At 43.7% G+C, this 13456-nt stretch overlaps 3 non-coding genes across 3 annotated transcripts; all 3 read left to right on the top strand.

Annotated features, from left to right (window-relative positions):
• TRNAC-GCA lies at positions 73 to 144 on the top strand. Its single transcript has one exon. It is a non-coding gene; the product is annotated as a tRNA-Cys (tRNA).
• TRNAC-GCA lies at positions 2655 to 2726 on the top strand. The gene has a single exon. It is a non-coding gene; the product is annotated as a tRNA-Cys (tRNA).
• Positions 11307 to 11378, top strand: TRNAC-GCA. The gene has a single exon. It is a non-coding gene; the product is annotated as a tRNA-Cys (tRNA).

Here is a 13456-nt window from a genome sequence, read left to right as displayed (position 1 = left end):
GCAGGTGGATTCTTTACTGCTGAGCCACTGGGGAAGCGTGAAAGGTGGTTATTAGACACCCATAATAAGTAAGGGGGTATAGCTCAGGGGTAGAGCATTTGACTGCAGATCAAGAGGTCCCCGGTTCAAATCCGGGTGCCCCCTACTGCTCTGGACTTTTTATGGAATATTGGAGGAAAGCTGGGAAAGGCAGTGGTTTCCATTCTGTTCTAATGGATGCTGTTATTCACACTGGCAGCTTGTAGACAGCGGGCCAGTTGTCTCCCGAGGAAGCTCTCGCATGCATGCACCCTAAGCTGCTTCAGTCGTGTCTGACTTTTGTGACCCTGTGGACTGTAGCCCACCAGGCTTCTCTGTCCATGGGATTCCCCAGGCAAGAACACTGGAGTTGGTTGCCATGCCCTCCTCCAGGGGATCTTCCTGTTATTTCAGGTCAATAAACTCACATCATGACCACATGGGGGCGCATCTAGCTAGTTCACAGACTTTCAGTCAGTTCAGTCTCTCAGTCTTATCCGACTTTTTGCGACCCCATGAATCGCAGCAGGCCAGGCCTCCCTGTCCATCACCAACTCCCGGAGTTCACTCAAACTCACGTCCATCAAGTCGGTGATGCCATCCAGCCATCTCATCCTCTGTCGTCCCCTTTCCCTCCTGCCCCCAATCCCTCCCAGCATCAGAGTCTTTTCCAATGAGTCAACTCTTCACATGAGGTGGCCAAAGTACTGGAGTTTCAGCTTTAGTATCGTTCCTTCCAAAGAAATCCCAGGGCTGATCTCCTTCAGAATGGACTGGTTGGATCTCCTTGCAGTCCAAGGGACTCTCAGGAGTCTTCTTCAACACCATAGTTCAAAAGCATCAATTCTTCGGCGCTCAGCTTTCTTTATAGTCCAACTCTCACATCCATACACGACCACTGGAAAAACCACAGCCTTGACTAGATGGACCTTTGTTGGCAAAGTAATGTCTCTGCTTTTCAACATGCTATCTAGGTTGGTCATAACTTTCCTTCCAAGGAGTAAGCGTCTTTTAATTTCATGGCTGCAATCACCATCTGCAGTGATTTTGGAGCCCAAAAAAATAAAGTCTGACAGTGTTCCCACTGTTTCCTCATCTATTTGCCATGAAGTGATGGGACCAGATGCCATGATCTTCGTTTTCTGAATGTTGAGCTTTAAGCCAACTTTTTCACTCTCCTCTTTCACTTTCATCAAGAGGCTTTTTAGTTCCTCTTCACTTTCTGCCATAAGGGTGGTGTCATCTGCATATCTGAAGTTATTGATATTTCTCAAGGCAATCTTGATTCCAGCTTGTGCTTCTTCCAGCCCAAGGTTTCTCATGATGTACTCTGCATATAAGTTAAATAAGCAGGGTGACAATAGACAGCCTTAACAGACTCCTTTTCCTATTTGGAACCAGTCTGTTGTTCCATGTCCAGTTCTAACTGTTGCTTCCTGACCTGCATATAGGTTTCTCAAGAGGCAGGTCAGGTGGTCTGGTATTCCCATCTGTTTCAGGATTATCCAGTTTATTGTGATCCACACAGTCAAAGGCTTTGGTATAGTCAATAAAGCAGAAATAGATGTTTTTCTGGAACTTTCTTGCTTTTTTGATGATCCAACAGATGTTGGCAATTTGATCTCTGGTTCCTCTGCCTTTTCTAAAACCAGCTTGAACATCACAGACTTTACTGCCCTGTTTATTCCACTTGAAATTCCGGGTCCTCTCACTCCACTCTTCCTCTCCATTTCTTCATCAGCAATTTGTTGTTCAGTTGCTCAGTTGTGTCCGACTCTTTGCGACCCCATGGACTGCAGCACAAATAGTTAAAAGCGAAAATCATACTGTCTGACAGGTTTTCTCTTCCAAAGCGAGGGAATAATAATAACCACTAATAATATAATTGTGGGCTTTCCTATGGCTCAGATGGTAAAGACTCCACCTGCAATGAAGGAGACCCGGGTTTGATCCCTGGGTCATGAAGATCCCCTAGAGGAGGGCATGGCAGCCCACTCCAGTATTCTTCCCTGGAGAATCCCATGGACAGAGCCTGGAGGGCTACAGTTCATGAGGTCCCAAAGAGTCAGACACAACTGAGCAACTAACGGTAATATTGTAGCTGCAGGTTGCTTAGTTATATAAAATATTGCCTAAGAGACATGAGGTTACCACCAACTTTAGGAAAATAAAAAAGATCCACGTTAGGGACTAAGAAGTTCACCAACCTCCCCAGCATCCCCACCAGCACCCCCAGGTTTAATGCACAGATACACAGGCTGAAGAGACGCCTTCTGGTGTAAGTACTGCATGCATCTCCCAAGAGATTGGCAGGATCTCTTCAACTCGCTGTTTTGCAGGGCAGAATAAGAGAAAGACCAATTCTCAAGGCCCTTCCAGCAATAGATGTCCATGCTTCTCCAGGCTGCTGCTGTCACCACACCTGGAGGAGAAGGGGGAGATGCAGGCATGTGAAGGGGTAGGGTTGTGGCACTCCAGGGCCTGGGGGGAGACCTCTATGGGCTGAGCTTGTGGAGGAATGAGTTGCTGGTCTTACCAGCTTCCTAGAAACCAATAGAAACTTCCAGTATGTTACAGGAGTCCTGGGTGTGACTATGAAGGTGAAAGGTGATTATTAGACACCTATAATAAGTAAGGGGGGTATAGCTCAGGGGTAGAGCATTTGACTGCAGATCAAGAGGTCCCTGGTTCAAATCCAGGTGCCCCCTGCCTTATTGGATTTTTCATTCATGGAGACTGTTACTTGTTCCATTTTCCTTCATTTCTCCACCAATTTAGATCCTCCTTGAAACAGGAAGCTCCAGGTCAGCACTAGTACAGGAGCAGCCTGGGTGGACACCCCTTCCCGTGTCTTCCTGCACCAACCCTCCAGGTATCCCCCTCCTTGTGGCATCTGCGTTTTCTTCTTCTGTGTGTTTCTCATTTCTCCAGCTCCGTTGGATCCTCAAAGAGAAAGCAAGGCCCCCAATACAGACTGATGTGTGTTTTTAGGGCAGGCTAGAAAGTTGTAGATACAGCTGACTTCCCAGGAACAGACAATAAATGGTAACCCTAAATTACCACCCTCATCCAAAACAGTTTGGCACAGCAGAGTGGGGGTGGGGATGGGGTCAGATCTATGGGAACAAAGGGCCGGGAGCCCAGGGAGGGGTGTGTGGGCAGTTATGGAGATCTTCGGGCAGTCTTGGGCTAAAGCAAGGCAATCAGAAGTGGGTTGGGGGTTCATCAGGCAACTTCTCTCCCTTTCTCCTTGTTGATGACCCAACGCACCAACTGAGGCCTGGAAAGTTGTAGACTGGATGGAAGATATTTTACTAGGAGCCAGGTCTGGCAGCTTCCAGAAAGTCAGTCCTGGAGAAGATCTATAACTTAATTTTGCAGAGGTTAGTGTCACCACACGGATGAAAGGTGTTCATTAGACTGTGCTGGTGTTCCTGGGGGATAGCTCAGGGGTAGAGCATTTGACTGCAGATCAAGAGGTCCCTGGTTCTGGGACTGGCACAAAGGCGGTCAACAAAGGCACAAAGGTAGATCAATGCAGCAGGATAGAGAGCCTAGAAATAAACTCAGGCGTCTACAGTCAATTACTCTACAACAAAGGAGACAAGAGTATACAATGGGGAAAAGACAGTCTCTTCAATAAGTGGTGCTGAGAAAACTGGACAGCTACATGAAAAAGGGTAAAATTAGAACATTCTCCAACACCACATACAAAAATAAACTATAAATGGGTTAAAGACCTAAACTCAAAACCAAATACTATAAAACTCCTAAAGGAAAACATAGGCAGAACACTGCTTGACATAAATTGCAGAGATATCTTTTTGGACTGGTCTCCTAGAGTAATGGACATAAAAACAAAAATAAAACAAATGAGACCTAATTAAACTTAAAAGCTTTTGTATAGCAAAGGAAACCACAATAAACAAACTGAAAAGACAACCCACAGAATGGGAGAAAATGTTTGCAAAAGATGCAATAGACAGGAGATTAATTTTCAAAGTATACAAACAACTCATAGAGCTTAATATTAAAAAAAAATCTCAATCAAAAGAAATGGGTGAAGATCTATATAGACATTTCTCCAAAGAAGACAACCGGCACAGGGAAAGATACTCAATGTCACTAATTATTAGAAAAAGGTAAATCAAAACTAAAAAGAGAGTTACAATACGATCCTGCAATCCTGCTCCTGGGCATGTATCCTGAGAAAACTCTAATCCAGAACAATACATGCAATCACAAGATTGTTAATCAGCTATATCCCAATACAACATAAGAAGTTTTTTTAAAAAGATGCCCCTCAATGGTGATTGTTCACTGCAGCACTGTTTACAATGGGTAAGACAGGGAAGCAACCTAAATGTCCATCGACAGATGAATGGTACATATATTTGTTGTTGTTCGGTCACTAACTAAACGACTCTGTGACCCCGTGAACTGTAGCACTCCAGGCTCCCCTGTCCTTCACTATCTCCTAAAGTGTGCTCAGATTCATGCCCACTGAGTCAGTGGTGCTATCTAACCATCTCATCCTCTGCCCCCCCCCTTCTCCTTTTGCCTTCAATCTTCCCAGCGTCAGACATGTGCAGCATAAGTGGCAGCTTGCAGCAAGCACTGTGGGCAGTGTTGGAAGCAGGGTCTTAGTTTCCCAGACTGGGAGTCCTAAAACTGGGCCAGAGGAGCCAGCAGTTAGGGCTAAGTTTCCTAGTAGTGTCTGCCTAGTCAAGATGAATTCAGGCAAGGAGGCAGAAGGAAATGAGTAAAGTTAAAGTAACAATTTTATTGAAAAGAAAAGTACATGCTAAAAGGAGACGGGCTAGCTCAGAGAGAGTTACGCCTTTGGGAAGTTTAAATCCTTTATAAGGGGGCAGTTCTATGGGTCTTTGTCTTCCCATGCTTTATTCCCCCTTGCCTTATTCTGGTTAATTCATCTCAGGACCTTCCCCTGGGGTGTGCACACCTTAGCCAAGATGGATCTCAAAGTGAAGGCTTCTGGGAGGAGCAAGATTCATTCTGGCCTGGAATTATCCTCTGACTTTTGACCCCAAGTCTCTCTGAGCATGTGGAGTGTCCCCTTATCTTTTACTCAGGAATTATTTCTTCTCTTTGTCCTTGCCACAATTATTCCCTTGAAGTGTTTACAAGAGACTAAGACTGGCTACTTACCAGTCAACAGGGGGCTGATCGTAAATTCCTCAACTAAAGCCCACCTATCTCTTATCTCAGGAAATACAAAGAGGAGGCTGGCTGATGGTAAATGTCCAACGTGAAGCCCATCTATCTCCTAACCTCAAGAGGAGGGGAGGTAGCTGCTGGGGTGTCAAGGCCCCAAGGGGGAAGCTGATAGGTGAAAGGCTGAGATTCCAAAGGTGGGAGAGACAGTTTGCAGCAAAGAAAGTTTACCTGCTTCTTGGCGTGGAGATGGAGAGTGCCAATCAAAGTGAGTTCATCTTACACATTTGCCCACAGATCACAGAGCCTCTGGTAGAATGTGGTTCTTCTCCAGCAGCATTTCTTGGTCTTAGATTTATGTTAGCTTAGGTCCACTCATGATCTAGGGGATTCCTAAATATACTCAGCCACCTTACATTACATTCCATTCAGTCGCTCAGTCGTGTCTGACTCTTTGCGACCCCATGGACTGCAGCATGCCAGGCCTTCCTATCCATCACCACCAACTCCCCAAGCTGCTAAAACTCATGTTCTTCGAGTGAGTGACGCCATCCAGCCATCTCATCCTCTGTCGTCCCCTTCTCCTCCTATCTTCAATCTTTCCCAGCAGCAGGGTTCTTCCCATCAGGTGGCCAAAGTATTGGAGTTTCAGCTTCAGCATCAGTCCTTCCAATGATTATTCAGGACTGATTTCCTTTAGGAGTCACTGGTTTTCTCTCCTTGCAGTCCAAGGGACTCTCAAGAGTCTTCTCCAGCACTGTTAGGGGAAGCACACTGATTGAAACCACCCACCCTGGCTAGGCAGCACGGTAACCATTTGCATGAGTTGTTTTATGACAGGAGGTCCTGGTAAGGAACAGGGAACTAACAAGCCTACACCAACCAGAAGAATTCGGGAAAGGTCAAAAGGAGACACCACCTGTCCAACCACCTCCCAGAATCCTTTTCTCTGGCATCCATCTTGGCTGAACAAGGCGTGCACCACCAGGAAGGACTCTAAGTCAGAAGGATTGGCTAAAGACAACCCGGAAACTAATCCCATCATCATAAAACCCGAGACAGTAAGTCATGTGACAGAGCTGTTCTCCTGGGTTCCCTTACCCTCCTGCTCTCCACCCAGGTACCCTTTCCCAATAAAATCTTTTGCTTTGTCAGCACATGTGTCTCCTCGGACAATTCATTTCCGAGTGTTAGACAAGAGCCCAGTTTCGGGCCCTGGAAGGGGTCCTCTTTCCTACAACAACATCAAAAGCATCAACTCCTTGGTGCTCAGCTTTCTTTATGGTTCAACTCTCACATCCATACGTGACTACTGGAAAAACTATAGTTTTGACCATATGGACCTTTGCTGGCAAAATAACATCTCTGTTTTTCAATATGCTGTCTAGGTTTATCATAGCTTATCTTTCAAGGAGCAAGTGTCTTTTAATTTCATGGCTGCAGTCACCATCTGCAGTGATTTTGGAGCCCCCCAAAATAAAGTCTGTCACTGTTTCTACTGTTTCCCCATCCATTTGCCATGAAGTGATGGGACCAGATGCCATGATCTTAGTTTTCTGAATGTTGAGTTTTAAGCCAAATTTTTCACTCTCTTCTTTCACTTTCATTAAGAGGCTCTTTAGTTCTTCGCTTTCTGCCATAAGGATGGTGTCATCTGCCTATCTGAGCTTATTGATATTTCTCCTGGCAATCTTGATTCCAGCTTGTGCTTCATCCAGCCCAGCATTTCCATGATGTACTCTGCATATAAGTTAAATAAGCAGGATGGCAATATACAGCCTTGACGTACTCCTTTCCCAATTTGGAACCAGTCTGTTGTTCCATGTCCTATTCTAACTGTTGCTTCTTGACCTGTATACAAATTTCTCAGGAGACAGGTAAGGTGGTCTGGGATTCCCATCTCTTGAAGAATTTTCCAGTTTGTTGTGATCCACTTGCAAACCATTTCAGTATTCTTGCCTTGAGAACCCCATGAACAGTATGAAAAGGCAAAAATATAGGACACTGAAAGATGAACTCCCAGGTTGGTAGGTACCCAATATGCTACTGGAGATGAGTAGAGAAATAACTCCATAAAGAATGAAGAGACGGAGCCAAAGCAAAAACAATATCCAGTTGTGGATGTGACTGGTGATGGAAGTAAAGTCCAATGCTGTAAAGAACAATATTGCATAGGAACCTGGAATGTTAGGTCCATGAATCAAGGTAAAATGGAAGTAGTCAAACAGGAGATGGCAAGACTGAGCAGACACATTTTAGGAATCAGCAAACTAAAATAGACTGGAATGGGTGAATTTAACTCAGATGACCATTATATCTACTACTGTGGGCAAGAATCCCTTAGAAAAAATGGAGTAGCCCTTATAGTCAAGAAAAGAGTCCAAAATGCAGTACCTGGGTGCAATCTCAAAAATGACGGAATGATCTCTGTTCATTTCCAAGGCAAACCATTCAATATCATAGTAATCCAAGTCTATGCCCTGACCATTAATGCTGAAGAAGCTGAAGTTGAACGGTTCTATGAAGACCTCCAAGACCTTCTACAACTAAAACCCAAAAAATATGTTCTTTTCATTATAGAGGACTGGAATGCAAAAAGTAGAAAGTCAAGAGATACCTGGAGTAACAGGCAAATTTGGCCTTGGAATATGGAATGAAGTAGGGCAAAGGCTAACAGAGTTTTGCCAACAGAACGCACTGGTCATAGAAATCACTCTCTTCCAACAACACAACAGAAGACTCTACACATGGACATCACCAGATGGTCAATACTGAAATCAGATTGATTATATTCTTTGCAGTCAAAGATGGCGAAGCTTTTTATAGTCAACAAAAACAAGCCCGGGAGCTGACTGTGGCTCAGATCATGAGCTCCTTATTGCAAAATTCAGACTTAAATTGAAGAAAGTAGGGAATACTACTAAACCATTCAGGTAAGACATTAATCAAATTTCTTATGATTATACAGTGGAAGTAACAAAGAGATTCAAGGGATTAGATCTGATATAGTGCCTAAAGAACTATGGATGGAGGTTCGTGACATTGTACAGGACACAGTAATCAAGACCATCCCCAAGAAAAAGAAATGCAGAAAGGCAAAATGGTTGTCTGAAGAGGCTTTACAAATAGCTGAGAAAAGAAAAGTGAAACGAAACGGAGGAAAGGAAAGATAGACCCATTTGAATGCAGAGTTCCAAAGAATACCAAGGAGAGATAAGAAAGCCTTCTTAAGTGATCAATGCAAAGAAATAGAGGGAAAAAATAGAATGGGAAAGACTAGAGATCTCTTCAAGAAGATTAGAGATACCAAGGGAACATTTCATGCAAAGACGGGCACAATAAATGACAGAAATGGTATGGACCTAACAGAAGAAGAAGATGTTAAGAACAGGTGGCAAGAATACACAGAAGAACTATACAAAAAAGATCTTCATAACCCAGATAACCACAATGGTGTGATCACTCACCTAGAACCAGACATCCTGGAAAGTGAAGTCAAGTGGACTTAGGAAGCATCGCTACGAACAAAGCTAGTGGAGGTGATGGAATTCCAGCTGAGCTATTTCAAATCCTAAAAGATGATGCTGTGGAAGTGCTGCACTCAATATGCCTGCAAATTTGGAAAACTCGGCAGTGGCCATAGGACTGGAAAAGGTCAGTTTTCATTCCAATCCCAAAGAAAGGCAATGCCAAAGAATGTTCAAACTACCACACAATTGCATTCATCTCACATGCTAGCAAAGCACTGCTAAAAATTCTCCAAGTTAGGCTTCAACAGTACATGAAACTGTGAACTTCCAGATGTTCAAGCTGGATTTAGAAAAGGCAGAGGAACCAGAGATCAAATTGCCAACAACAACTGGATCATAGCAAAAGCAAGAGAGTTCCAGAAAAACATCTACTTCTGCTTTATTGACTATGCCAAAACCTTTGGCTGTATAGATCACAGCACACTGTGGAAAACTGTTAAGAGATGGGACTCTCAGACCACCTTACCTGTCTCCTGAGAAATCTGTATGCAGGTCAAGAAGCAAAAGTTAGAACTGGACATGGAACAACAGACTGGTTCCAAATTGGGAAAGGAGTACGTCAAAGTTGTATATTGTCACCCTGCTTATTTAACTTATATTCAGAGGACATCATGCAAAATGCCAGGCTGGATGAAGCACAAGCTGGAATCAAGATTGCCGGAGATGTATCCATAACCTCAGATATACAGATGACACCAACCTTACGGCAGAAAGTGAAGAACTAAAGAGCCTCTTGATGAAAGTGAAAGGGGAGAGTGAAAAATTTGGCTTAAAACTCAACATTCAGAAAACTAAGATCATGGCATCTGGTCCCATCACTTCATGGCAAATAGATGGGAAAACAATGGAAACAGTGACAGAATTTATTTTGGGGGGCTCCAAAATCACTGCAGATGGTGACTGCAGCCATGAAATTAAAACACACTTGCTCCTTGGAAGAAAAGTTATGACCAGCCTAGACAGCATATTGAAAAGCAGAGACATCACTTTGCCAAAAAAGGTCCATCTAGTCAAAGCTATGGTTTTTCCAGTAGTCGCGTATGGATGTGAGAGTTGGATCATAAACAAAGCTGAAGGCTGAAGAATTGATGCTTTTGAACTGTGGTGTTGGAGAAGATTGTTGACAGTCCCTTGGACTGCAAAGAGAGAAAACCAGTGAATCTTAAAGGAAATCAGTCCTGAATGTTCATTGGAAGGACTGATGTTGAAGCTGAAACTCCAATACATTGGCCACCTGATGCTAAGAACTGACTCAGTGGAAAAGACCCTGATGCTGGGAAAGACTGAAGGCAAGAGGAGAAGGGGACGACATAGGATGAGATGGTTGGATGGCATTGCCAAGTCGATGGACATGAGTTTGAGCAAGCTCCAGTTGCTGGTGATGGACAGGGAAGCCTGGTGTGCTGCAGTCCATGGGGTTGCAGAGAGTTGGACATGACAGAGACTGAACTGAACTCAACTGTTGTGATCCACAAAGTCAAAGGCTTTAGCATAATCAATGAAGCAAAAGTGGATGTTTTTATGGAATTCTCTTGCTTTTGGTATGATCCAAGGGATGTTGGCAATTTGATCTCTGGTTCCTCTGCCTTTTCTAAGTCCAGCTTGAACTTTTGGAAGTTCTTGGTTCATGTACTGTTGAAGCCTAACTTGGAGAATTTTTAGCAATGCTTTGCTAGCATGTGAGATGAAGGCAATTGTGTGGTAGTTTGAACATTCTTTGGCATTGCCTTTCTTTGGGATTGGAATGAAACCTGACCTTTTCTAGTTCTGTGGCCACTGCTGAGTTTTCCAAATTTGCAGGCATATTGAGTGCAGCACTTCCACAGCATCGTCTTTTAGGATTTGAAATAGCTCAGCTGGAATTCCATCACCTCCTCTAGCTTTGTTTGTAGCAATGCTTCCTAAGGCCCAATTGACTTTGCACTCCAGGATGTCTGGTTCTAGGTGAGTGATCACACCATCGTGGTTGTCTGGGTCATTAAGGTCTTTCCATAGCTTTGCCTTTTTCAGAATGTCATGTAGTTGGAACCATACAGGATGTATCCTTTTCAGACTGGCTTCTTTCACCTACTTCTGCCTGTTCCTAGGAGTGGTGACTCTCTGTGGTCACATCTCTATTAACTGAAGAAACAGAGGTTGGTACGGTCATCTGTGTCCTTGACTGAGTTTATCAGAAAGTTCCCTGAACTGAGTGTCAGCCCCTGAGCGTTAGACCTCATGAAGTGAATTTGGACAGATAACCTCCATCACCTCCAATTTCTGTTCTTCAGGTGCCCACTGTGATGGGCACAGTCATCTGACTCTGAAGGCCATTCTGCAGTCAATGTCTAGGGTTCTTCAGGCTGCTGCCCACACCCTGGGGCTATAGGCTGGGGGCCGGGGTGGGTGAGACGGGGACACAAGCTGTGTGGTTTTTGAGGAGAGAGCTGGCTGCCTTTTCTGTAGCAGGTTGATGAGTTTTCAAGCAGCAGATTTTGCAGTTTCCAAGAGAGGTCCATCCTGAAGTGGCAACTCACAGGTTTACAGGTAATCTGGGTGTGGTTGGATAGACAACAACATTAATTAAGTCACACCATCACAGAAGGGGGTATAGCTCAGGGGTAGAGCATTTGACTGCAGATCAAGAGGTCCCCAGTTCAAATCTGGGTGCCCCCTACTTATTCTTAACTTTTCCCTTTTGGTACAGCATTTCAACTTCTTCCTTATTAGATGTCAATGTAAAGTTTTTTGTTTTTGTTTTTTTTTTAGAACCAGAAAATTGTGAAGCTTTACTATGATAGTTGGCAGTTTTTGACTTTGAGTATAAATTAGAATCCCTTGAAGAGTCTATAAAAGTACCATTTCCCAGGCCCCACCCCAGACCAGTTAAATCAGTGTATTTGAGGTGGAGCCCAGGTATGGTAAACTCTCCCCAAAGCTCCTAGTCTGCAGCTAAGTTAAAACCACCTTTAGCAGAGATTTCAGAAGCCTTTTCAGAGTGGTTCCCTTATCCCAGCTCTGTCTGTTACTGAGTCCAAGTGAATCCAAGAGACAAGGTATTGAGACAAGGAATATTTTATTTGGAAAGCCAGCTGACCGAGAAGATGGCAGACTAATGTCTCAGAGTAACCATCTTGTTGGGGTCTGGATGCCAAGTTCTTTTACAGAGTCAGAGGGAGAGAAGCAATGAGGAACTAAAGTCAAAAGGCAGAATAAAGAGAGAGAAGCAGTGGAGAAGTAAAGTGAAAGGGTCTTCAGCCTTTCAGTCTTCAAAAACATTTCTGGGAATGGCCAGCCTTTGGAGGGGTGCGTTAATCTCTTCTTTTTCTTGTGGCTATTCACAAGGTGGTCAGGGTCAGATTATCACTCTAGGAGCTGAGCAAAGGCACTTTAGTTTACAGTCAGGCAGAGGGGCACGGTTCTCTGAGGCAGGCTATTATGTATGATTGCAGGTGGAGCTAGTGATAAAGACCCCACCAATGCAGGGGACAGAAAAGGTTCGATTCCTGGGTTGGGAAGATCCCCTGGAGGAGGTCATGGTAATCCACTCCAGTATTCTTGCCTGGAGAATCCCATAGACAGAAGAGCCTGGTGAGCTACAGTTCATAGGGTCACAGAGTCAGATGTGACTGAAGTCCTAACACACACAAGCACACACAAACACACACACACATAATAACAAAAGCAACCAAAAACAAGCCAAAGAAACAGTTTCCAACATGGAGTCAGAACTGGCTTCTTCCCTGCCCAGCATCTTGTTCTGCTGTTCCTCCATTCTGAAGGGTATCATTTGTCACTTGACCTTAAAGTCATCCTCCAAGAACAATTGCTGTTTCAGAATTTCTTGGTTTCCTTAATTTTTCCCTGTCTCAGCACAGTCATTCTCTGTGGGACGAGGTGGAATTGATCTATTTCCAAGCCAAACCACCAGGACCCGTGGCTCTCAGGGAGTGAGCCCTCCCTGAGGGGGGCTCAGAGAGTGCACAAAGAGGATGAAAAATCCACATGTGAAAGTGTAAGTTTGGGTCATGTAATTATTAAAGACAATTTTATGTCTCGTTCAAGCTCTACAAGTAAACTTCTGCAGAAGGAAATTATATCAACTATCTCAAAACTAAAGAACTCCATGACTTTTTGGCTTGGAGAATAAACGTTTTGGTTGATGATCTGAGAATTCATTGTAGGTTCAGAGCTTAGCATGTAATTCAGAAGTACAATTCATGGGAATTTTATCATTTGAATTTATTATCCCTGACACTAACCATCTTTTATGACCTTTCTTACAACTACCTGAAATACATTTCATGATGTTTCAGGTTATATAAACAGCAGAAGTCTATATGGGCTAAAAATAGCCTCACATAATAAAACTGACTGCAAGAAAGTCTTAATCTCTTTCTATTGAGAAATAGCCATTTAAGACAGAGCATGGCCAGCTCTAGTTTTCCTTGAGACTTTGTCTAACTTGATAAGTTGGCAAATAGCTCTTTGTCTAACTTCCTGTGTTGTAACTATTCTGTTCAACAGGAGTTATCTTATCAACATATGCATACGCGCCTGTAAAAACAAAACTTCTTTAATTTTCAGGGCTGTGCTTTAATTCCTCTATCATTAAAACTCATTGATTTTGTTAACAAGAGATTTGAATTTTTAAATTAGTATTTTTTTCCTTAGGGAGGTGGCAATTGTTATTCCAGGTTCATAAGCACTTGGACTTTTGGCTTAGAATCTGGTTGCTGGTCCCTTTCCTGTCC

This window comes from Capra hircus, chromosome 4 (assembly GCF_001704415.2).
Source record: "Capra hircus breed San Clemente chromosome 4, ASM170441v1, whole genome shotgun sequence".
Taxonomy (NCBI): domain Eukaryota; kingdom Metazoa; phylum Chordata; class Mammalia; order Artiodactyla; family Bovidae; genus Capra; species Capra hircus.
Note: the sequence above shows the minus strand (reverse complement) of the source record. Positions and strands in the feature narration are given on the sequence as shown.